General features: G+C 41.0%; 1 protein-coding gene across 1 annotated transcript in view; it reads right to left on the bottom strand.

Moving 5' to 3' along the window:
* The window catches only part of lrfn2b (leucine rich repeat and fibronectin type III domain containing 2b), a 48081-nt gene extending 29493 nt beyond the window's left edge, over window positions 1-18588 (bottom strand). The window contains exons 1-2 of the mRNA XM_026340822.1: window positions 18477-18588; window positions 8920-9019 (exon numbers count right to left, since the gene is read on the bottom strand). The gene's annotated coding sequence lies outside the window, so the exon portion shown is untranslated. The remainder of the gene's footprint in view (window positions 1-8919; window positions 9020-18476) is intronic.
* Between the last annotated feature and the right edge of the window lie 8419 nt (window positions 18589-27007).

The following is a 27007-nucleotide window of genomic DNA, read 5'->3' as shown; positions in this document are numbered from 1 at the left end:
TTTCTTCTTCTAAAGACGGACGTCTTTAAAAGACGCTTAAATTTCTTAGTTCTCCAGCATTATCGCACGGGAGTAGTATGGGAGTGCGGTATCAGTAAAGCTAGGCTAAGTCCGGAATGATTTTGTGTGATAAAATGACAGGCGAGAGGAGAGGAAATGAAAAGGATTTGGATTATGATAAAAGTCTGCAGACAACATAGGACGGCTACTGGGTGGTTTCCCACATGTTTTCCTTTAGGGATGAATTGTATTAATGCTGGTGATTCCCAGAATTTCCACAGTCAAGATCCAAATTTGTTCAATCTTAATACTTGCAAATTTAACAATAACCCTTGATCTGAGTGATGCCTGCTGGTGCCTCCACGCTGTGCTATTGTTCAGTCTCGACAGAGAAACACAGAGCAGCAGCAATTTTACATCCCCTGACTAATTCTTTTTCTCCTCATACCTTTAGTCATTTTCTTCATTCCTGATTTGAATTCCCATATCACCAATGGGAATGTCCCTTTAACACTGTTAAACCTTCATTTTATTTCTAAGCCTGCATGGAGGCAGAGTTTGAGAGCAGTGTGTCTGCGGATGAGAGAGACAGAGGGAAAAGGCAATAGACAGCAATGGAGTGGGGAAGCTGGTGGGTCTGTCCTTTGTTCTGACTGAATGCCTCCTCCAGTGCAGAGAGCATTTATCCCGCTGCTCTCCCACTTGTCCTGTGTCATTGCTTGGACATGCTGCTTGCATTAAGATGGAGGGATTACATTTCTGACTCCCCGTACATGACCAAACTGAGCCCTGGATAAGAGTCAGACAGGCGTGAAAATCTTCCTTCTTCTCACTACAGTTCCGGCTCACCTGGGGAAATGACATGACTGACGTTAAATTGTCTGGAAACAAATGAGCCACTTTGAAGCTTTTCACCATCCTATCTTGAATTGGTCTTGTCTTTAGTGGAACATTAGTAACTCCAATGTTCAATCTACAAATACAGATCACAGAAAGATGCTTAGAGACCAAAGAGGACCTTTATAACACCAGATTTTGTCTCATAGTCATAATGTTAAGATGTTTTCACCAGTGTCATTGAATTGCAAGCAGGTAATCTGCACATATTGTATATAATGGCACTACTATAGGGTGTTGTTTCCCGTGCAAGGCCCCCTCCACATGTGGCCGGGAAGATGAGGGAGTCGAACCACTGACCCTGGGGTTTATGGACAACTGCTCTACCAACTGGCACAAAGTGAAGACAGGTCCCTCCCTTTGAGCAGACAGGATCAGGAGAACAGGGTTCCGCTGTTCAACTACTCTTGCATGAACAGCTGAGCTCCGAATCCTGCAGCCACGCATCGTTGCTGGCATCAAAAACTAATCCCATGTGTGGCAAGCAGCAACTCACAGAGGAAATGGGGAGTGTACAGCTGCTCGAAGAGACCTGACCACACAGATAGAGACCTAATGTCAAAGCTGTTTACCCAGGAGCACAAAGCACCTTTGTTGGTGACTGTAAACCTTTGTCTGCACAAGTGCTGCTCTTTCTTGGTTTAGTGTTATTGATCGGTACGATACAATTATGATGCAATATATAAATTTTTCTCTTTAATTTACATTTAATATCCTATGATGGCAAAATGAAAGTAGAATTTTAGAAATATTTGCAAATGTAGCATAAGGGCATAAGTAATCAGACCCTTTGCAACAACTTTAGCTCAGATGCCTCCCATGTCTCTTGATTGTTGTTGAGTGCATGTGTGGTAAATGACATTGACTGGACATGATGCATAGTCTCTCAGAAACCAAAAACCATAAGGGCAAAGATGCTGCGTGCAGAGCGGGCAATAAGTGAAGGGGGTCGGAATATTTTCTGAATGCACTGTACATCAGCCCCTCGCGATTCTGCTTAGAAACAAAATGCACACAAAGACGTAGTTTCTCCACCGTAGTTAATTAAATGTTACTGCAGAACAAAAACTCTGAGCTGTGCCTTGAATGCAAAATTCAAACCCCGGCCAAGTAAACAAACATTTTAAACTGTTTCGTCCAGCCCCAGAGACCGTGAGCGGGGAGGCTGCGGTTTGTTAATCCTGATAACACCCTGCGCTGCTGCGCTTTGGGTTTAGGGGGAAAGATGAGAATATCCCAAGGATACCTGCTATAATGATGTATCTGTTTTGGACAGTAATGATAATGCTGATTAAAGGAACTCTGTCTATCGCTCCCATCGGAAGAAGAGAGGAAAATGTGCTATGGGAGCATCGCCCAGGGGTGAAAACAACTGCAGCCACGATGTTCACTGATTCACTTGGATGATTAGAGGAGAAAGGGAGGACAATGTGTGTATGTGCAATCTCTAAAACCCTTTTTGAAACCAAGCAGACAAATCCAACAATGTACAAAGCTGCGATTAATAGTTCCCAAAAGATAGGAATGTTTTCATCTGACGAGACATAATTCTGGTTCCTTAATAATAAGGACATCTGCTACCACAGTGCTCTCAAGAAGAAGGCTGACGTCCAACTGAAATGTAATTAAAAGTTATTTCTCTGCTACTTCAAACACGTCTGAGAATAAAATATTCACCAGGGTCCAAGAGTCCACAAACAAACAGAAATAATCTTAAAATTTGAGAATTTAAAAACACACACAACACAAGAAATGATGGCAGGAATAGTGAAGAGGAAATATTTAGGATTCAGCTGTAATCCTATGGCAGCAGTCTGTCTCTAAAGCCTTTTTTTAGAAGAGCAAACAAGGCCAAATGCTTAGGATGGGGTTTTAGAGGCTGCTACTCATCATCCGAAAGCATTCACCAATGAAAACTCAAGATTTAACCTTTTAACAAAAGTATTCTAAAGGTAAGGGCCCTATTTCTGCTTAGACTTGACTAACAGTTTAGCTGTTTGACCGGCAAGTTAGTGGTCAGGTATTATTAGGTATTAATGTTGGATGTCAACAGTGCTCAGTTTAAATCAGGTGTGGCTGATCCTGGTTCTTGAGGGCCACTGTCCTGACACTTACAGTTTGGGATTTACCTGCCCTACCTATCGCTGGTCCAGATAATCAGCAGTGGGTAAGGCAGGCAGAGCTAGAAAAAGAGGCCAGAGGCCCCTCGAGGACCAGGATTGGCCACCGTGGGTTTAGATAATAAATGTGATGATTGTAACTGGTTCTCTTAGTTTTTTTTTGTGCTGACCACATGAATACAACCACAAGACACTGTAGCTTTCTAGCAGATGTCTTCTTCTAGTCTTCAAGCGTGGACACCAATCGTTTGTTGCACTAGCTCGCTGGATAGCCAAACAAACATCCAGCAGCTCTTTTGACAGCTACTTTGTTAATTAGCTCCTCAGACGTCGCTCAGTAGCAGTTTAGCAACTTTAAAATGTCAGCATCAGTCAGCTACTGTGGTCCTTATTCTCCTGCACCACGGTCTGTCCTTTCTCTGCCTGCTTATAAACTGTAGTTAGTTACTCAGCTGTCAATCAGACCTAAAGGAGCATTTCTGATGTATCTACGGGTCCTTTTTTCATTCATTTAATAAAAGTATATATACATATGACTAGAATTAATTAAACATCTCACCATAAGTCAGTCTACTGACTATCATCTTTGATAGTCAGTAGACTGTAAAATGATACACACATATCCCAGGCAAACATTGGTCAGTGTATTGGCCCCTCAGTATCTGAATAATTCACCAATTAAATCCAATCACTTAATGCATATTTTCAAGTCAATGTCAGAATTTCCTGCATGTTTCACATTACAAGCCAACCATGGTCGGGGTGGATCATCATCCTTGATCTAGTGGGAGGTTTCCCGTGTCAGCGTGTGTAAATGAATATCTGACATCTGGTGAAGGTGTGTTTAGGCAAAATGCAAAGAAAACTGTAGAGCTGGTGTGATTGCATAAAGCAATAAAGCGGTTGTACATTCATCACCTGTTAGTAGAATGAATTCTGCATTTGATCAAATACAAAAAAATACAAAAAAAGAGCAGGCTGACAAACGATGTTCTCTTTCTGGTGAAGAGAACATTTGAGGTAATGACGAACACCCCTTCTCTTTCCCTGATAATCCAAGTGTTTGCTGTGGATGACAGGTGAGAAGAGAAGTGGGCTGTTTGTGTTTCTAGCCTCAGAAGTGCTGCCAATTAACCTTGACAGAGCACCTGAATCTGATGATAACCTTTATATTAACATCCTCTCTTCTCCCTCTCCTCACACGGCAATAACTGACTGCTTTGTTGTCTCACTGAGGAATAGACCGAAGGATCTTGAGCAGATGTTTGCCGTTAGCCCCCAGTTTTTTTGGTTGTGATTATGCTTTTCCACCTTAGCGTTGTAAGAAATAATGTTTGCAACAAGCCCTAGTTATTCTAAGCACCGATATGTGTTAGTACTGTAAGAGAGAAGACAAATCTACAAATGGATCAGCAAGACTGAAAGCAAAGAAGGCAGTCAGTATGCAATCCAAGAATAGATGCAACAACGCTGCAACATGGTCCTAGAAAAGACATGTGATGGAAATACTCAGAAACAAGGTTTAAAAAAAACACTGCTAAGGAAGGAGGTGGAGGGTCGTTTTACTGATGAGAGCAAATTAGAGTGAGCGGAGGAGGAGGATTTGGGAGAGCACAGGATGATTCAGTGGGGAGAGCAGGAGCCGAGGCTATTAGACATGGTTCAGTCTTATCGTGGGATGTTGAGCTGATATTTTTGGAGTGGAGGTGAAGAAGCCTTCTATCAGCCCATTAGAGAGACATTAAGTTCTTTTAATTAATTCATACGGTGCTATTTAACCAATTTATTGGGTTTAATTTGAGTTTTAACTCTCAATATCTGCTGAAGATCTGAAGTGCACATCTGAGAATATTCAGTATGCAGGGGCCAAATAAATTACCAGGGACATCTGACAGCAGAATGGAGCAGAAGCTAAACTCAACATTGTGTCTTTGTCTGCAGTGAGGTCTTCAATCTAATTACTTTTTAAAAGAGTTTCCTTTCTGGCAACAGTGGAAGTTTTCTCTATCTGGACATCCTGAAGATTATGAGGGCCAACTCCCTAACCTCTGACCCCTGCACTCTGCCTTTTGGAACCTAAGTGAGGTTGGGGTGACTGTGATCCGTGAGAGCTGAGAGTGCCACGGCCCCACCGATTCAGAGAGACGATAGTGGAAGAATGAAGGCCGACAGCCGTAATCCAGCCTGACAAACTGAATCAGCTTATCGGTGAACCAAACACTGCATCAGACCACGCAGTGAGAGTCCATGTTGCTGAAATTTGCTTGTCACTCGTCTTGCTCTTGAACAGGTACGAAGGGTGACAAGCCAGCTTAATATAAAGCAGGTCATAGAAAGCACTGGTGTTCAGCACTGGGTTGGTTTTTGAAGACTGATAGCAAAGTCGATGTTATTCTATAGGAGCTGTCATGTATTTAGTATTACATCAATATTAGAAAAGCCTGTTTAAGAAAAAAAACTAAAAACTTTGACATATAAAAGAGCTGCAACCTTCCAATCCTCCAAGCAGACAAGGCTGCAGAGCTTTACTCAACTGAACAACAGTATTACAGCACAATGTGTGGTGGAACAAATGGAGTTGTGCATTTCACTGATAAAAACTGTTCCAATAAATCAGTAGCAGGAAGAAAACACTGATACACGTCAGACATTATCCCACAGTCAACATACGGCAGCAGCAACATTTAAAACTCAAGCTGACTGATCTGTAAATGTAAAGTGTCAAATCGAATTCCCCTTCTGTGTTATTAGAAAATGTCTCTTAGTAAAAACCTTAAATGATGCTTTGAAACCTTGTAATGTGAGTGTTAAAGACTGAGAAACTGAGTAGCACAGGCAGTGTTGACAGTTCGATCTCTTCGCTGTAACGTTTAGGGGCTGATTTAAAAAAAGCATTTGCAAGGACTAATTGAATGGAGTTTCTAACATCATGTTCCATGTGTCACCTTTCATGTTAACGGTTTGATCAGTGAAACATGTTAAAAAACGAGTGCGAGAAATAACGCCTAATTATCTTGCAAACTGCTGCTTACACATTTAAATTTAGTAAGTTTTAAAAATCACATTGCATTTTTCGATTAATCTTAACATGACAGGTTTAGTGGTTTTAAGGTAAAAAAATCGGGCTCTGTCTTCTTCCATCAAATGGTTTTTATTAGCTTAATTTAAAAAAATAGTTTAATTCATTAAATTAAATGGCATACAATTAAAGTTAGGTAGAATTAACTTAGCTCTTGTTCACATTATTTCATTTAACATAGTATGACCACTTTACAAGTTACCATTTGAGTAATTACCTGAATAAATGAACAGTTGTCAATATGACTAAAACTTCATATCTTGGGTTTACTGAGCTCTTTTTGTAAAGCCAATTTGACTGAGTTAGTTACATGTTATCAGTTGTGAAATTGTTAAACCGTTAAAACAAATTTTGCTAACTAATAAAAGCCGCAGTGCAACATGATTGCCCCATTTTTGGCCTGTAAACTGTCGTTGTTAAATTATTTTTAGAAGAGTAGAAACTTTTAATAACAGAGAGTAATATAAGGGGAAGGTAGACTCTAAACTGACTCTGAGTGCAGGAGAAAACTCCTTTTCCTTCATTGATTTCACCATGCAATTTGCATCAGTCCGGAGTGGGACATCAGATGAACCGAAAGGTGATTTGAAAAGACTTTTGGAGCCTTGAGTCAGTGGAGTTGTTCATAAGGGGATGCAACTCAATACCTGGAAGGTGTGCCAGAGCTCGTGTACACTCCGTGTGGTGCGGAAAATCCTCGCATTATCCGTGAAACATAATCAGAAGGATTTCAGCCTGAGAACGCTTTGAATTTCACGGACAATTCTCAAGATTGATCCACTCAGCTGCAATCGCCGCTCAGGCTCCTTAGGAATAAGAGGACCTGGCTGAAAGAATAGACGGGAAAAATACATGAAATCCTGTCTGTAGGAGATTTTATTGCCCTGAGAGAGAAAGTCCACAGTGCTGCTGCTCTGAAGCCTCCCCTGCGGCTTTTAAAGAAATCTGACACAGTGTTATAGGGCTGATCGACGAGTGTATCAAGACAAATGAGGTTTAGCCTATCTGATAGTGTTGAAGTGATACTGCTCTAGACGCAGTGTGAATTAGTTAGGTATTTTTCTTTTCATACTTTAACTCCAACAATTGCAGTACTTTTCCCTGGAAGAGTTCAGTACATCTACAGCTGTCACTCCATCTCTACCCTAGTCGCCGACATTCTTCTATTGGCTCCTTCTGACTGCACTGCTCCGTGGGACCTCTGCATCTCTTGTGTTGTTACAGATTGATTTGCTATTTGAGGAATTGAAGCTGATGCATGGCTGCTCTCCATGGGTGAAAGGGAGCTTCTGCTGTCAATGCCTTTAAAGTCAAGCATCCGTCATTCCTAAGGAGATCTCGAGATTGGCTTGAAGAAGAATGATGAACCCCACTGGACACTGGAGAGATTCCTCACACATGTATCAGCTGCTTTCCGGCACCCAGTCGGACTTTGCTGCTCAAATGCAAGAGCAGCAAAGGTGTGTTTCTTCCACCTTTAGTCACTTATATACAGCAGATATAAGTACATTCAACTCAACTCAAGAACAGAGACTGGCTGCATTAGAACCTCTTTGTGTTTGCCATTGTTTGAGGTCTGGAGGGTATTGTATTGTGATCAATATCAAGGTGGGTACAAAAATAAAAATAAAAGTAAAGCTGGACAGGTTGTTGCTTTTATTAAACAGAAAAATAAAATGAAATATAAGATTCCAGCCCATACTATCCACAAAGGATGTAAATCTTGTTTAAGAAGGCGACGATGCAGGTAAAAATTGACAGGATTTTCCACTCTGCAGCAAATATTGGTTTATATAAAGTACAAAAGCTTCAGCCTCAAGACAGTTTTAGTTACTATCTTCCCTTTTTCCTCACAGGCTTTTTTACTGCAGCTTTTTGATATATAAATCCACCAAAAAAGAGCTTTAGTTGGCCTCCGCAATCAGAAGTAACGTATGTCTATGATCCACCCTGTGGTCTGTTCTGCCAATCAGAGGGAGCTCAGCAGCCTTGATGCAAGATGGTGGAAAAATAAAAACATAATGGCTTACTGTTAGATTACTTTCTGATTCACAACCACTGGATAATTAAAACCACATAACATAAAACTCAAAGTTAGATAAAATACACTTTGGGGACATTAAGAGTCTCCTGCTGTTAGAATTCCTCCGACTGCTGTAGACCCCTTTTCTACCTTTTGAGTGAGCCAATATTGGCCAAAAATGGACCTAACACAGAACAAGTTTGCTACATTCAGATCACTGAGGCCTTTAAGGAACTTATCCATTTAGTTATTTGGCAGTGCCGGGCATTTGTTCTCCTCAGAGGATGATCCCTGATGTCTTAGATTTCTCCACCACAATCATTTTAAACATTAGATCATTTTCCAGCACTTAGATTGGGAGATACTCAGGCCCTAACCATTGTGTGTGTAAAAGAATAAAGAGTTGATATATCAAATCATCAATCAACCTCATACGGGCCAGTCTGTCCACAGAGGAGAGACTAAACTGATATCACCCCTCCAGAAAAAACAGCCAGATGAAAAGCTGCCTTCTGTTCCTGTGGACATGTTACCATTAACATTCAGCTAAAAGCACCACTATCCCTGAGTGCACCCTTCCAGCCGTTTGTAGACTGAACTGTCATCTATGACTCATCAGTGTAGTAATCTCTGTGGCCATCTACCACTCTTCCAGTGCTTGATTGCTTTTTGTAATGATTACGCAGGCAACAGAAGGCTACTTCCCCAGGCGCGTTCTTATACAGTTTGTTCTGTTTTGTTGGGGTTTCAGTTGGGCACAGGTTGTCTGTTTGTGTCTTGGTGTTTCTGGCAGTCCTTACCTGCACTGTGCTGTCTCTCTGCCATAGGTTCACTCACGGGCTCAGCCCGCTAATCACAGCCTCCGCGTTTCTCACTCCCACACCAAAAGAAACAGACGACCTGGGGAACACAGGAGGACAGCACACCTTCAGCTCAGACACGCTGCGTCACATAAAAACAGAAGTCACGCAGTCGGGCATGTGGGTTTAACAAGCACCCCGTAGAAACACATGCTTAAAGGTGAAGTGTGTGTGAGATTTAGAGAGATCTGTTATGTCGGCTTTACAGCGACATAAAGCCGCCTTGTTGTGCTGTATATATGCTTCACCCACCACCTGTATGAAAGAACTGAGGCAGAGTATAACATTTTGGTGAGGATTTATTGTGAGAGCAGATACTGTGGCTGTTTCACACATAAGGCTACACTGGAGAATTGGAGAGACTCTAAACACCTCTATGTTGCCCATAACCAAACCAGTCGTGCATGTGGTAGTGGTCCGAGTAGTGTTTCTATAATATATTATATAAATACTAAAGTAAGTATCAGTTTGGAAGGTATTTCATGGTATGAACAGAAAATAAATGAATGAATAATAATAATTTAAAAAGCTAGCAGGCTTTTTCTTCAGTACAACTGTGCTAATGCATATTTTTATATTAAGCTTCACTAATGGGGCATTCACACATACAGATTCAAAAGGCTGGACCCAATAAAAGCAGCTATTCATCGTCAACAAGCGCTGGCTTTGTAGCCATGTGCACAGAGTGACAAAAGGAGTCCAGCTACACTACAGTGAAATTTGAACAAAGACTCAACTTTGTGCAAAATCTCTTTGATGCAGTTCAGCTCCACCTGCGCAAGAGCCAATCAGACCAACGGCACCATAAAGTGAACCAAACAGTTTACTTCAAAATACAGCAAAAGCTGATTGGCACAATCTCTTCCAGCTTGAAAGAAAATAGTGCAGTAGGTATGTTTTGTTGTTTAAACTACAGCAATTTCATGCTATGACACAACTCCAGCAGTGAGTGACGCACGTGACACGAGCACCCGCGAATGTTCATGCACACGAACAAAGACAGCAGCGCGCATTTCAACGTTCACCATCGCCCCTGTATCGTCCGCACACTTGACTGTAAGTGCAGTTAGATGTTCAGCTCAAATAGCTTCCTGTTCAGCTACAGTATAAAAGAGTTACAGGCAGCTTCAGTGCAGGAAAAATCATGTTGAGAGCAGTCCCTGGAAGACAAGCGTCCCAGCGTAACTGCACAGAGGCCTGGCAGCAACAGAGCTGAATGACAATGACTTTTGGTTCATGCTGCACATGCTGACATTTATAGATCATTTCCACAGTTTACAATTTAGCTTTCTAGCACATATTCCTATTCAGGATGATTAACAATGCTAACGTTTTGCTTGACTTGTGTATTTTTTATGTCTTATGTTTTATGTTCTTTGACCAATGCATGCCTATGAAGGGGATTTGCTAATCGTTTGGCTCACCTCTGGCAGCACTCTGGCCTGAAAAGCGGAAAAAAAGTCCCATGTTTGGGGTGGAGCGTTGATGTCTTTGATGAGTTCACACAGTGAAGAACAGAACAGACAGACCTCATGTCAGTATCTGTAAATCCTGTCTGGGAGAATAAGCCGAAGAGATGCTTTGGCACAGCAGCCTCATCCCACGATCATTTGCAGAATATAAATAGGATAACAACCTATAGTCGATCTGTCAGAGACCAGCCCGGTGACACATGCATCTGCATATTCATTCGCCTGCACACCTCCTTCTTTGTAGTATTAGTCCCTGTCAGTTCCAGAATTGAACATTCAAAATGAGGTATTCTCAAGCCTTGTTTTAAATCTGAACCTTAAACCTGATCATGGTAAACATCTGCTAGGTGCAAAGAGGACAGGTTTATAATTTTTAGAATAGTGCTGTTGAGAAAAGAAAACAGAAAAGAAGAAAGAAAAGAACTCAAATAAATCTTTAACAGGAAAGCTAAAAAAAAAAAAAAACAAGGCTATGGAGGATATGACGGAAGACCAGTGTCGTCTACTGTACTGTAGACAACTACAGTACTTGTTCTGTAGTTGCTGCAGTTTTCAACTTGGTGGATGTTTGGAAAGCCACCATCAAGGAGGGTAAGTGCATTATAATCATGGAATGCAACAAAGTGACAACCACAAAAATATTAGCAGCCGAAATCATAACACTACCAGCAGAATCAGAATCAATTTGTTAAGCATCCATTATAGATTCAAAAGTCACATTTAAACCTTGTGTGCAAGAACACCACCAACCATGCAGCCAATATCATCGACCAGTCCTCTGCAGAGACAACCACCTAGATCAGCAGATTCCTGCATGGTCTGCGTTAGCATGAGCACTAACTGTTACACTGTGAACTGCTGGACTGTGAAGTGGCTGGTGTGGCGTCAGAGCAGGTGCTCTCAGTGAATGACAGATGAATCTCAACACAGATCCAAGATCTCAGTGTGCGTTGCACAAACTGTGTGAAAGCGTATAACAGTCACAATGTGTGTAAATCACATTCACATCCGAGGGTTTTTAAGCTTTCATCTGTGAGTCATCATCGTCAAACTGCAGGTGATGTGGATGCAAATCAGTCCGCTCAGCGATCAGTTGATGATATAACATCTGTTATAGAGCAAATACTGAGCAAGATGTGTATAGACAGGACAGCAGTCTACACAGGCGACGCTCAAACACACAGATCACTAAGAAATAAGTGAGGGAGTGTGAGTTAGGTGTCTGGTTATATACTCTGGAAACGTTATTGAAAAGGGGACTCAGGTGTGTGTGGCTGAGAGGGGAGTAGGGCAATACAAGCTGAGTGGGACCAGGTGTGTGTGAGTGTGCATGTGTGTGAGCCAGGTAGTTGAGAGTGTGAGAATGACTGGAGCTGAGGGCAAGACACCCCAAGGCAGGGAGGCAGACGGCAAAAAAGACGAAGACGAGAAAACAAACTGGACCAAGGACACAATTCTGCAGAAATGAGGGACACCTTCAAAAACCCCTGTCAGTGAACATGGTTTACCTGGATCCACAAATGCAAGTTAAACCTCTACCATGCAGATAAAAAAACACATATAATCAAGATCCAGTCACACTCTCACTCTTTCTGGGCATGAGCTCATTTAATCATGGACACCTTGTCCTCTAGACTCATGATGTGTTTCACTGAGAAACGAGACTAAGGGTCTGGACTAAACAAAGGTAGTAATGTGTTGATTGAACCTGTGAAGCCTAATTACTTCGGTATACTCGGTTTTCCACTTTTTGCCTTGTCATACCATACTGTTGTGTAGCTGCGAGTCGTGGTATTAAAAAGTGAGCAAGTCCGTCGGAGTATAAAAGATCCTTAATCCCCCTAAATCACCATGTGGAGTCAAAGTGCAGTGACAGGGGTTTATATTCTGCAGTAATGAAGTGGGCGACCACACACAGGAGTAGGCACTGATCTGTATGTGTGTGTGTGAGCTAGTGCACTCTGCAACTGTGGGAGGCCTTTGTGTAAAGGAGCTTCTCGTTGAAATGAAGCTAATCCATTCTGACAGAAAATCACTGCTGCACCAAAATATTTAATAACCTACTTTCCGTGATTACACCGCGGTACACCTGCAAAGCTCATTAGCTTCAGGTTATCAAGATGAAAGATTCAAAGGCTTTTTATCAGCCAGTTAGAGGAGATCAAACATAATGAGTTTGATAGAAGGCTTTAATAGGTTTTCACTTATATGTCTTGTTAAAAAAGGGGAATGCTATTTCATAGGACTCAGCTGCTAATAATGAGCAGAGATAGAGCTGCACTATTTTCTAGGAATTGTTTATTTTTTTTTGTATATGTATATTTTTATTTCATTTCAGAGAGAAATACTTTTTAGTCCTTGTTTCTTTGATTTGTAGGGCCGGGATGGTTTTAACTACTTTATCTGTCAAATTAGGTCAGGAAAATCCAAAAGGGATCTACCCTTATTATTCACTGATTCAGTCCTCCACTCTGTGTTGCTAAATCACCAAATCAAACTCAAGGTTACATGAACGATACTGAAGCAAAGTTTTGTCCTTTTCACTGGTTAATTCTACTGAGGCTGCACAAAGCTGATCGTGCATTTGTAATAGATAATTATTTGTATGCAGAGACTGTAAAGAGCCTGTCTGTAGAGAAGAGATTCATTTATCACGGTATTACACCTCCCACCTCGCCCTTATCAAAAGTTGTAACGCACTAATGTGGAAATTCACTACTATGTTATTCACTATGTTAACTGTGTTATATTTTACTATTTTTATATTATCCCTATATACTGTGAGTATACACCTTTTGTTTAAACCCACCAATTTTTCATGTGAGCAAAAGTCTTGGAACATATACAGGTTGTTACAGGTGGTACAGAAAAAACAACAGCAGTTGATGACAGAAACATTGTGAGACCCTAAAGCAACTGTTAGTGACATCAGCAACAACCTCCAGAGGGCAGGAGAGAAGGTATCACAAACCGACGATTGCAGAAAACTTCAGGAACAAAAATACAGATGATATCAGAAGATGCAGACCACTCATTAGCAAGAACAATAAGAAAGAAGTAAAGAAATGAGCCTCAAAAATTCTGGGACAAAGTTTTATAGACTGATGAGACAAAGATTAACCTTTACCACAGTGATGGCAGTTTGAAGAAAGAAAGTATTTGCTTATAATCCCAAACATACTAGCTCATCTGTGAAACACAGTGGAGGGAATGTCATGACTTGGGCTGCATGTCTCTTTTGGGACAGGCTCAAAAATCTTCAAAGATGATGTAACACATGATGGCAGCAGCAAAATTAACTCTAAGTTTATGGAAACATTTTGTCTGACAATTTAAAGAAAGATGCAAGAGGAGGAGACTGAAGGGAGTAATCGCCCAAAACAAACAACAATTGTAAAAGGCTGCAGTGAAAGACTGGAAAAGCATCACAAAGGAAAAATGCAAATGTTTTGTGATGTCAACAGGTCACAGTCTTGATGCAGTTATTGCACGCAAATGATTTGCAATCAAATATTAAGTTTTATTTACTTTAACCTATTTTCACTCACTGTTCCAATTTATTTGCTCACATGAAACATGGCTCAGTTCAAACAAAAGGTGATATCTTTAAAGTTGGGAATTGGTTTCAGATGTAAACACATGTATATAAAAGCTGAAATGTTGATCTTTTGTCTCATATTCATCTATTGATGTCAAACCCAAATGTTTTCAGTCTACAGCAAAGAGAAAGGAAGTGGCCTCGCTGTTCCAATACTTTTGGAGGGAAGTGTTTATGAATAAACATTGGTTGATAGCAATAAAATAAGATTTCAAGCGAAAGAAAGATGTTAAACTGTTCCTTTAAGGTTTGTTATGCCATGCTAATTTATTCATGCATATGATTTGGGGCTGCAGTTTAATGAAGTTCCTGTTGTAGTTCCTCTTTAATATTCAGAATGAATGTTCTGATATTCTTTGATTCATTTTTCAGCACCACAACATCGCTTACACTCTATCGTTTCACCTCACATCCATTCCACTCAGAGGAGGAAGATAAAGCATCTTCTTATCTGTCTTGGAAAAAAAAAACAAAACAAAAAAAAAAACACTTCCCCTGTGTCAGTCTCATTTCCTCTCCCCACATTTGGTCCTTGAATGCATCACATAACAATGAAAAATTTAGCAGTAGGTAAGAGGCTGTTGTTTTTCTCCCCACTTGAATTATTGCCTGTTCCAATACACATTCCACACTCACGCCTCGCATTTATATTGTGTCTGGAAATATACGCTCATTTCCTTTGCATAATATTTAAACTAATGGGAAACTAATGGAAACATTCTTCTTGGAGCCACTTCTTAAAGCAAGACATGCTTCCTAATAAATGGCCAGTGGCACAGTGGGTCTGCAGGGGCAGACATAAATAGAGCTAAGAAGTACAGGCTTAAACAGGAACTTTTGAGTTCATATTATTTAGTATGGTTTACAAACCACATATCCTCAAATAGTTGGAACCTTTTCAAAAATACAATTAAACTACAATCTATGATTTGTTAATTTGCCAAAACCTTCATTCACTATATGCTGAATTTGGTCATTCATTGATAACACAGAAAGCACAGAATCCTAATAGATGTTCATGTTGCATTTCTCTATGAGAAATGTAAGTGTGGCTATGTTCCTGGCATTCTTTGCTGTCTTGTGCTCTCCTGTGTTCTTCTCTATTATCGACGTTTATCCTATGAAGTTTTGCACTTCAGTGGTGATCCACGATCCGTTTTTGTTTTAAAGACTGGGCGTTTGATGGATGCTCCTTTTATATGATACACTGACTTGTTACCAATTAATCTGCTAATTGTGGAATCTTCAAACCAGTGTTACTTGGTCTTTTACTAACTGTTCAGTCTTATTTCACCTCTGTCGCAACTTTGTTTCAGAGTGCTGAAGGCATCAGACAGAAGGATGTACTGGGTTGGGTTGTTACATAAAGAGCTCTTCTGTTTTGCTGTCACTTGCTGTCAGAGGTCATGTTCTGTACTTGTGCGTGTAGACATGCCTTGTTATAGTATAAACAGAGGTGCATGCACGTCTGTCTGAGGGCAAGTGGAACAAAGAACTGACCTTAATGTGGTGATTTAGCCAAGAAGCATATTTATTTCACACATGTCCTCTGTTGGTCATGATTAATGAGATGTAAGTTTTGAAAATGTGAAGTGCAATTTTATGTTTTTGTACTTAATTTAAGCTCCCACAGCAGGGGTCACTTGGCTGGGAAAATGGTTACGTGCTTTAAGTAGTATTTTCAGGTTACAGTTATTAACAAGATCAAAGTTATTACAGATCCATGGTGGGATTTAAATTCTCATCTTGTGCACTTTCTGGCTAACCTGACATTAAAGTTAAGAATGTTGATGAACGGAGGTGCAGGGATATAAGGCTGTGACCTATTTTGTCACATGGGTGAGAGGACAACATGACAACAACCCAACATGACAAGATATTAAGAGAGGCCGGCTCAGCACCAGCACCAGTGTGCTGGAAATGTCAGAAACCTAAGCTGACAGTATCTTAAGAACAAGCTGTTTCGGGGTTCGTTACTGTCGCATGCTTGTCATCTAGGGACAGACGCGTTTTTAACTACACATGTCACACATTGTAATAAATAGATGAGTGCTACAGTACAGTTTCAAAGAGCACAATTCAGATAGCAGGCGTTTCTAACAATGCCTCGTAAGATGGTTTGTCTGTAGGGTGAGTGCTTTCATTGTATGGGGACATCCCTGTCTTGTGCTGCTTGTCCCCAACTTGTCAGCCCGAGGAGACAATTCGAGGAAGACATTTTGGGGTCAACTTTCCTGACAAAAGAGCCCCTGAAAAGTAGAATTTCAAGGAACACAGTGTGCTTGCCGTGGACGCGCACTTGTCTACTTCTAAAATATTCATCTTAAATAAAAGCCAGTCCCTCTTGATTTGCTCCCAAGCAGCCACCTAGCACACACTCATCCCCGGCAAGCCAGAGTAAATAGCAGAAAGCAGACTTATGATTAATGTTGACGTCCATGTCCTTGGTTGCTGTTGCTGTTTACCTTCCCCAAACTCATCAATATGTCATTACTCCCAGCTATTCTCAACCATTCGGCTTTAGCACAGCGTAGTTGGTTGACGAATCCTGTTTGTGTCTGAAGCAGATGTTCAAGTTTCTATTGTGGTTTGACTTTCCAGACCACCGGTCACTTGAAGTAGTTGAGGGATATTCTTCAAAAGAGTAATGTGAACCTGTGAGCTGATGATGACAATATAAGAAATCAGTCAAATCATTGAATTTCTAAATGAGTTTTAATAATACATTTGTTTAAAAAGTAAAATAATCAGTAGATTTGTCCATGACTGGTGGTATTGCTAGAAAGATGAACCTATTGGATGGATCATTTCTATCCTTAAGGTTGATTCTATAGTAAAATACTGTATTAAGGCTAATGCTGAGAGAGACAGTGAAACAGTGAAACTAAACAAAAATGGACTACATTTATCTGATCTGTGTTCTGTTGTGGTTATATCTTCAGTTCTTAGTAGATTGTTGGGGGCATACCAATTACTGTATATAATGAAAATGCAGCACAGACTGCCACAAAAACTGGTTATAGTAATATAAATATTCAACAAATAATATGGTGTTCTCTCTTAAAACACTAGTTTATGTTCCGTGGCCTGGTACCAGTGCAGTCCAGGGTTTGGCAAATCTGCAATAGAATATGTTCAAAATAAAACAGCCCTGTTTGCTAAAAATTATTATACATATGTATGTATTATATGTTGTGATGAAACATGTTCTTTTGAAAGAATGAAGCGAAACATTCATTTATGGAAAGGTTGGGGTGGATGGATGGGTGTGGAGAGTCCCATGCCTGAGCCTGGGTTTAAGAAAAGAAAAGTGTGACTGTTACATTTTTCTCTATTAAGCCACAATCTTTCCCCTGACCTTAACGCAGTACTGTGAGCGGCTGAATCCAACCATAAAAACCATTTGAGTCAGGAATCTGGATGTTGGAAAAGAAAAGGATGTTGTAGATATTAGCAGATAAAATATTTTACCTGTAGATTTAATTCATTTAATTATCAACTTACTTGTGACTTGTCATTTATGTTAATTGTGTACATATGGTAAATATATAATATAAATTGTTTTTTAACTGTGCTCCCCATAGAAACATATTTGGAATTTCAGTTTAGTTGTATATTTTCAGGATTCAGACTTAACCCAAGAAACAATTGAATTGCCTACAATTTACATTCAGCTCCAAACTCCAATGGCAGTGCAGGAAGCAGCGTGCCCTTTATGTAGCTTGGTGGAGTACGCGTATTGAGGTCAGGGTAGTGGACGATGCACAATGATTTGATCTAAATCAAAGTGCTGTTCCACATAGCTATCGTTCCCTAAACATTAACTGTACTGTTCATACCGTTATATATCATTTCCAACTTCCATCCGCACACAATGAAGTTTAAAGTTCACGACACTGTACATGCGTCTGGAGCCAAATCCCCTCTGCTGTGCTTTTAGCATTGACTATTCCATGCTGGAGGCTAGAGAAATGAAACTGAAAAACACATTTGTGTGGACTGCACTTGTTCATATCACTCTGAACTCATTTGCCTTGATCAGAGACTCCATAGAGCATAGACAGGGCAGGAAACGATTGAATAAAGATGTTAACTTAAAACTAAAAAAACACTATTAAGGTTTTTGAAGAATAGTCTAGTATGAGTCTGCGTGATGATTCAGCTGACCTCCCACACATTAATCCTTTCTATTATACGTCAGGAGCTGGATTCATGGACAGTTCTTAAAGATCCTTAAAATAAGAGTTTTCGATAACATGACCTTTTATTCCAAAAGCCCAATCCATTCAATAGCAGGCTGTTTTTAAAAAAATCCTAACTCCCTACCCTGACTTCATCTTCAGCTCTGACATTTTGTGAAATCCTTTATGACTTGCCGTCTCACAGATGTCTTTGTGGCGAGCGCATCAGCGGGATGGAGTACTCACAGTGAATAGGGTGAGGTTTATGAGGTGGAAGAACCACCTGAGGTCAGGGCTCCATCTTCACACCTCTGTGCTGCCTGAGGCTCAGAACCCATCCTCGCCATCACAACCTCCTGCGGGAAGATAGACAGACAGAGTAGACATAAGCAATCAATCACTGTCTATGAACTCGTTGAGTACACTCCAAACTTTATTGAAGCTGTAGTTACTTTTCCGGGTGTTCTAGCTTCTGTCTGCACAAAATGAGGTTAAAAGTTCATGACACTGCACATCGATCTGGGAGCAAATATTCTCTGATCTGCTTTTAGCATCGACTGTTCCATGCTGGAGGTTATGGAAATGACAAATAACATAAATGTGCAGCGTGTACTGATCTTTACACATCTGTCACTGCAACGGTATGGGAACAGCTAGTGAAGTTAGGTTCAGATTGCTGCAAAGGCCAGCTCTTAACTTCACTATGCAATGCGACACAATATAGATGGCTTCCAGTCCTCCACAGTCCTGCAATGGGACAATAACCCAAAGCACAGATCCAAACAATGCAAGACATCTTTAGGTGAGAAGCAGTCCAGCTGGATTTCTGTATATAATGGAGTGGCCAGCACGGCCACTGAATCTCCACCTTACTGAGCTGTTGTGGGAGCAGTTTGACTCTATGTTACAGACTTATTAAGACAGTCCATCTACCTGTGGATCATGTGATCTGTGCTGCAACACATCAGGATTGTGAGATAATCAGTTCTGTCTATTTCTGTTACCAATGTCAGCAAATGACTTGTACATAATGCCCCCATGTCAGATGAAGGCCCCACATCTAAACAGTGCTTTTCAACAAATGTCTGGTGTGTCCAAGTAGAACAGTTAGTATAACAGGTGACCAGCCGATCCTGTTCTGCCACGTTCTGCTCAAGTAACTGTGAAATGAAAAATGAGAGTTGAGCATGCTGCACCTGGAGCAGGTTCCAGCTCAGCACGGACTGAAGTGGGAGCGGGACGCTAGGATCCTGTGCATGAGGTGCTCATCCTGTGTTAACCTCACAGTGGCTCTCTTAATAGGCTGAAGCTCCACCGGCAGCACTGCTGTTTAAGACAGTTCCCCTACAGTAGAGATTCTGGCATTCCTCTTTCAAGCATCAGCAACCAGGAAGCCATCAGTCACAATGAAGCGTGCCCTGCTCATTAGGCGCTGCTAGCTATTTCGTTCCCACTAGTTTAAATACCCACTGCACCTGTGCTCAGTATGGATTATGATTTCTGATCACGTTATTTTCTGTGTTGCAGAGAGCAGTCAACTCTCTAATTACTCTTCTGAACACGGGGACGGTGTTCATTCTTACTGCATATTCAAAATGGCTCAATGCAATGAATTGGTCACCCAGACATTTAGTCAGCTTTCATTTCGAACCTACTTAATACTGACAATCAGAATTAAGTCTTTTGTGCAGGGCTCTTAAACTGACTACAGCAGCAGTCTTTGCCGGGGGACTGCGGGAACACTGATGTGTCTGCTCCAGTTTTCTGCCTCCACATACTTTTCTCTTTGTCTCTCTCACAGGTTCCTTCTTTCTCTCTCTGTTCATATTATATATTTCTGCTTCTTACTGTGGTTTGTTCTGTCTGCTGACTTTCTCTCTACAATATTTGTAAAGAGGTAACATGGCATGATTAAAATTAGGGGGTTCTAAAAAATGTTTCTAATATTGGTAGTTTTAATCAAGTAAAACCTCTGGTTCAAGCTTTTCGAGGGTTAGGTTCAGGGAGTAAAATAATGGACTCACTGCATGAACACCCACCACAACAACCTGCACATGCCACACCTTCCACCAACAAGTCCTCCAACCTATGGCAGCTGGCGTATTGGACATTTATTATCACCAAAACAATCATAACACTGATAATGTCATTATAAAACCATTAGGGGTATGCAGTAACAGTTCTGAAACTGAGACCAAAGCCATGACACAACATCCAGGTTAGCTTCAGAAGACGGAAACACAACACCTACCCTTCAACCACGTTTCAAAAATGTTTTCGAGTTCTGACCTGCACCATGGATTTGGAGAGTTGTTTATATTCTTGTCTTCTGTCCTGTGTTTATTACCCGTACATCAATAATGATGACTCTTTTCTTTTATATATGTGATTACATAGTATAAATAACCTGCTGACACTAATTACATATGGACACAGAAGTCTCCTCTCCCCCTTGCTTTTTAAAAACCAATTAGGTGTAAGTGGGGTTGATCAGAATTGTCCACTATGGACAATAATTCCTCCTTCTGATTTGCTGTATACGTTTTTCACAATATCTGTCAGTGAGCAACATGGCTATCCTGTGAGCCCCCTAGAAAAATTGTTTGGCAGCTGCTCTATCACATCTTCCAGTTAATTTATCTGTCCATCACAGCAGCAGTGCTCGGTGATCTACTGATGCCTTCTGTAATGAAGGTCATATGACGGATGAATGACAGCCAACGTCATCAGTGTATGAAGTTACATTAACATGTATTGTACATTATACAAAATTGTAAATTACATGTTTGAAAAGAGTAGAGATAATTAAAATAACCTTTCGTGCTGTGCCTCAGGTTTAAGTCTGGCTGGTAGGGCAGCCATCTCCCAGTGACAGGTCACTTTGTTACACTGTGGTGACCTAACATCAATTGACCTACAGGTGAACATGTAGGAAGTGTTGAGTTTGCATTAACAGCCAGAACTATTCCTCTCTACACTGTGGTCAAGCTGGTAAACATTTCTCAGCATTAACCCTTTTATGCATGCGTCGCATGTAAAAAGAGAATTCTTAGAGGTCGTAGCATCAGCACCAAATGAATATCTCTTTCATCACACTCTTCTCCTAAGCTCACTTGTATCTGCTTTTGCACAATCAACTTAAAAATGTAACAACAATATGACAGAGGTCCACCTGGAACATGATGCTGAAGCGACACAGTGGAATGTTATGTAATGAGCCTACGTTATAGGAGAAACTTGCTGGTACAGGCACTGCTGTATAAGCAGTACTGCACAGTGAAAAAATATACTGCTCAATGAATAACTGCACGCTTTGCTTTTTCACTTCTTTCTTTATTAAAACATGCCATTTCACCTCCAGCTTTTTTCTCCTCCATGACCCAGTTGAGCGGTGCAGTGATGGAGCCAGCCTCAGCTGGCTGCTTCCAGCTGACAGTGCACTCACACCCCAGCAGCAGCAGCAGCAGCAGCAGCATCGGTAACGGTTGCCACTTTAAAATAGCAAAGGCACCCAGCAGAGTGTTGTGATGTACTCTGTAATTACAGGCAAATGTTGGTTAACTGAGAAACGGACTGGTAAGACTGATGCTGCTAAAGTTTCAATTCAAATATCCATTACTGTGAGGTGCAGAGCGAGCAAAAACTAAAATCACCTTCCAAAAATAAAGTCTGTCGTGTTTTTGCATCTTTTGAGTACCTGATGTCCATTATGATAAGCTGCAGCATAGGCTCATCTGACCACACAACATGCTTTCACCGTCTTTCAGTATTCAGGGGCGTACTTGCACAGAATTATTGTTCTGTGTGAGTAATAGAGTTTTCTGTTCTGTACTCCCAAGCCTAAATACATCATGCTATGCAACGTCTCCGGGCTTGAAGGTCAAAAACTATCAACAGTGGTTTCTGTTATTGGCCTTCATGCACTGAGGCTTCCAGGGAGCCTTAGCAGAATCATTTTACAGTATTTTGTACTATAGATGATGAAAGGCCTGCACTCTTTGCATTGTATGTTAAGTTGCACATTGTAGCTTTCACCAATCTACTTTTATTGCCTAAACCTAACTGCACACTCACGCATATGGAGTCGAACTTGGGTTTCCAGTATGACAACTGTACATATTGCATACCAACAAATCCACCCTCTCTCCATAGGTGTGAAAGTGAGTATGAATCATTGTAAGTCTGCCCTGTGATGGACTGGTGACCTGTCGCCCAATGACAGGACAATGACAAGGACAGGCAGCTGAGATAATAGATGGATGGAGTGGTACTTTTTGCTTTGCTTCATACTGTCCTCCCTGCACTGGCACCAAATGGTGTCACTGGAACCTATCAAGTACAGACAAAATTATTAGGCTGTATATTATATATATTAGTCTGTTTTACGTCAAAAAGTCCATAAACACCATAACCAGAATAATCAGAGATTCATTAAGAATGAACTCCTACCTTACAGATGCCTGAATGAATGCAGCAGTAGCTCGTAACAGTGTATTCAAGTATAATTACACAAGGACAGGAGATGCTATCCACATGTAGCAGACAGACTGTGGACAGTAAGCTTCACACAGCACATTAATCTGTATAAAAATTCTGCAGGCAGTGTCGAGTGTTTCACAAAGAGCGGTGCCAAAGACAGATTAGGTACCCATTCAGTTCAGTGCAGACTGGCAGAACTTCACAGAGTCCACTTTGTCAACACAGTTCATTTAGAGCTCCCTCTATTAGCATTTGACCTTCTCTATGACAAGGTGCTTCATGAGCGGCGCAGCAGTGAAGTCAAATGAGCCGTATTCAAATTGAACTCACATAATGAAATAAACTGTTTCAATTGCAGCTACACAAAACACTATCTGGGATCCTGCCCTCCGGCGTTAAAAACTCCAGGCTGTTTTAACACTGCAAGAAAGAGATACAGAGCAGGTATTTTTGCACACATACAAAAACCGTGTCAGCTGACTTTAATTAGCCCACAACATCAACTCATTAATTAGTTTGAAGCATGTAACAACGCAGCAACTTTGATGTAATCCAAGGCCTCGGTGGGGAAAACGCACAAGTGAAAAAATGTTTTGATCGAATCACGGGGAAAAGAAGTATAACATGATAAGATGATGCAGATGATAATAAATATGTTAAGCAGGCTGTGTGGTATCAGAGAAACGACCCTGACATCCCACTGAACAAAACTCCCATGGGTGTCTCTGCCTAGTATTGATCTCCATCAGCCGCAGGGGCACAACATCCGCCAGGCAGTGTCAGCCACTCGGCTAATTGGGAGAAAAACACAGGGGCGAAGAAGCAAAGACCTCATTGTGTCTTTGATCCATAAAACATGATGAGTTCTATTCCCATCCCTCCTTTCATTAACTTAATCAACATGCCAGGAAATGAATAAAACATTCAGCGAGAAAATGCAAAGTGGAAACAACAACAGGAAATGACTTCCTGTAGTGCATGTGCATGTACTGTACATGCTGGTAGAGGGAGAAATCTCTTCGACATTAAAAGTGTTCTTTTTTTTATTTTAACTTCGCACCACACAGAAACCATTAGTGCACTTAACCTCCAGCTGCTCCAGGCTGGAGACTGTGTCAGGACCAGACAGATCTGTGTCACAGTGTGTGTCTGTACTGTACCGGTTAGAAGCGCTGCGCACCTGTAGAACAGCAGGTACGTGTGGTAAGTCATCAATACAGCACACACACAGTCAACTGTCAATAATGTTTGTAAAAATTAATTACCCACTAATCAATTATTCACCACCCCCTTGAATACACTGCCTGGTAGCTCTAACATTCGATTGTTAAGAGCAGTAATAGAAGTTGTTGTAGTAAAACTGTTCTACTGGGAGTGAAAGATAAACGGTAGTAGAGCGCACTCTTAATGATTGTAACATAAGTAGAAGTGTAAATAGGAGTTGTATTAAGTACTGAAATTTATAGAAGTAATGGAAGTGGTAGCAGTAGTTTTAAGGATTTCAATGACATTAGTACTGATTCTGGTAATGAATGTCGCAGTAGTTAAAGCAGCATAACATAACTGTGATTGGCCCCAGTAAAAATGGTAAAAACACTTGTAGTAGTAATAAAATTACACATTGTCAAATTGCAGCAGCTGACACTGTGTAACTTTTCTAATAAGGGTACAAATCATAAATGTTTATTAGTATGGTAGTAGTAACAAACAACACACAAGTTTGGATTTATAGTAGCAGTAACACTATATCAAAGTAGCAGTGCAGTTTAATATATGGTAAAGAAGCAATTGTACATGTGCAATGCTACAATCATGAGTAGTTCTTGTATTCCTAATATTAACAGCAGTACCACCTGCACAGGATTTACTGTGGTACTGGTGTAGATGTAGAGGAAGCACAACTACGGGAGAGAGAAAAAACAAAGTTAATGACATGCAATAGTAGCAATTCAATGGATAGATGAGAGGAGAGAGGAGAGAGGAGATGCTCAGTGTATCAGTAGAGGTCCCCCAGCAGACTGACCTATATCAGCATAACTAAGAGATGGTTCAGAGTCACCTGATCCATCTCTAACTATAAGCTTTATAAAAAAGGAAAGTTTTAAGTCTAGTCTTAAATGTAGAGACGGTGTCTGCCTCCAGAACCTGAACTGGGAGCTGGTTCCACAGGAGAGGGGCTTGGTAGCTAAAGGCTCTGCCTCCCATTCTACATTTGGAAACTCTAGGAACCACAAGTAAACCTGCAGTCTGAAAACGGAGAGTTCTGCTTGGAAGATATGGAACTATGAGTTCTTTAAGATAAGATGGAGCCTGATTATTAAGGGATTTATTAGTGAGGACAAGAATTTTAAATTCAGTTCTGGATTTTACAGGGAGCCAATGGAGAGAAGCTAAGGAGTTATTGGGACAAACTATTAATGATGAATTAAAATGTAAATATTTTAGTAGATATACTATAAATATTAGTAGTTGGTAGCATTAGTGCATTAACAAAGTATTTGAAATAGTAGTAGCAGTGCTATTATTAGTATCAGTACTACAGTGTTGCGGTAGTCGAATGAAAAATAAAAGCAGAGGTTTGCTGCCATGCGTTTTGTACAGTGTCATGATCTATGATTAACAATGTGCGTATGAATGCACATTATGTCCTGCAGGCTCTGAATCCAACACAAAGGCAGGTACACAAGCAGCGGCTCTTGGGATGTAATCCTAAACCAGTAGGGGGGAGTGTGGCTCCTGAGTCAGGGGGCTTAACTTTTATATAACCCCTCAGCAAACAAGGTAAGTCCTTAAACCCCCACTGCTGCACAATGTCAGCATGCAGACCGCTGGGGTTCACTTACTGAACATCCGATTTCTCTTGTCCTTCACTGGAATAAACTGTCTACTTCAACGTCACCAAGGTCAGTGTCAGCATACTCTCATGAGTGTAATTAAAGGTGTTTCTACTTCCTGCATTCCTGCACACTTTCCCTCTGATTTACACAGTATGTTTTTTGGATTTACTCCTATAGTAACAGAGCTGTAAACCACAAGACAGGGAGGATATTTTTAGAGAAGTCACCAAGCTCTGTTTCTATTCCAATTCACAGATGTAGAACAACAAATCTCATTTGCTGGAATGGAAAACAGAATATGTCCAGACTGTTCTAAATACCAATGAAGTGGAAGGACGCTCTAAACAAGTGAACCGAGCATGAGTGTGCATGTTCCATGAGATGAGCATCTGCAGTATAATAATATCTCTAACAAGATACCAGATCCCTAATACTGTTCGCTTTCTTCTCTCCCACTGAGGTCAAAGGTCAGGATCAGCAGAGTGGGAGATGGTAGGGATATCTTCAAAGCCTCAAGGTGCCGACAGGAGCTTGATCTCTAACATGACCAATTAAAACACTGTCACCCTAATTGCACAGCCTAAGCTGGCTTTCGGCAACAATAAGAGGCACCTTTTTACGTCTTTCTGCTGCACGAACACACCGCATGATGACAGGTTAAAAAGGTAGTAAACAAACAATTACAGCCTTGGCAGGAGAGGTGGGCACGCTCCAGTGCATGCAAAGCAGCTTATAGGATTTGAGGACAGAACTAGAATGTTTTCTAGATAAATGAACGAGAGCAGCACAATGAGGCCGTGCTCCAGTGAAAAAGAGACACTTTAATCCTCGCACAAATATGCGTACTCCACAAAGGGGGGTAAAGGAGAAGAGCTTGGAGACCATCAACATCAGCTGTGCCACTCTACAACTGTATAACTGGAATGTACCAGCAGACGGCCATCTGGAGACCTCCACCTCTGGCCTCTTTGATTCTCACGTACCTCGTACATCTGGAATCTACGGAGGACCATTCCTGCCAGAAAAATGAAAAATAAACATTTTCCAAGCCAACACTGGTAAGTCATCATGATTAAATGCTTACTGACAAACAAAATCCCCTTCTTTCTGTCTTAATAATAATAATAATAATAATAACTGATACTTATTTAATTCCCTTGGAGAAGTTATTGTAGACAAGCAGTCACATTTAAAATGCCAAGGTTCAGTGTGTTATCCAGGGACACTTAAACAACCACCAACCTTGGAATTGACAGACAACTGCCCTACCAGCCGACCCACAGTTACCCCAACTAATCAACAGCGAGTCTGCCGCTGGCATCCTGCTCTCTTCCCAGATGAGAGAGGGAAGGCGTATCCTTCCTTGCAGGGCCTTGCACAGGCCTATGTGTCATAGCCAGTGGCACCCTGCTGTGAGGAACCAGGATGAAGTCCTCAGAGTGATTGTCAGATGTGGTGCTG

The sequence above is a fragment of the Anabas testudineus genome, chromosome 24 (assembly GCF_900324465.2).
Source record: "Anabas testudineus chromosome 24, fAnaTes1.2, whole genome shotgun sequence".
Lineage (NCBI taxonomy): Eukaryota > Metazoa > Chordata > Actinopteri > Anabantiformes > Anabantidae > Anabas > Anabas testudineus.
The sequence above is the reverse complement of the archived record's forward strand: the minus strand, read 5'-3'. Positions and strand labels throughout refer to the sequence as shown.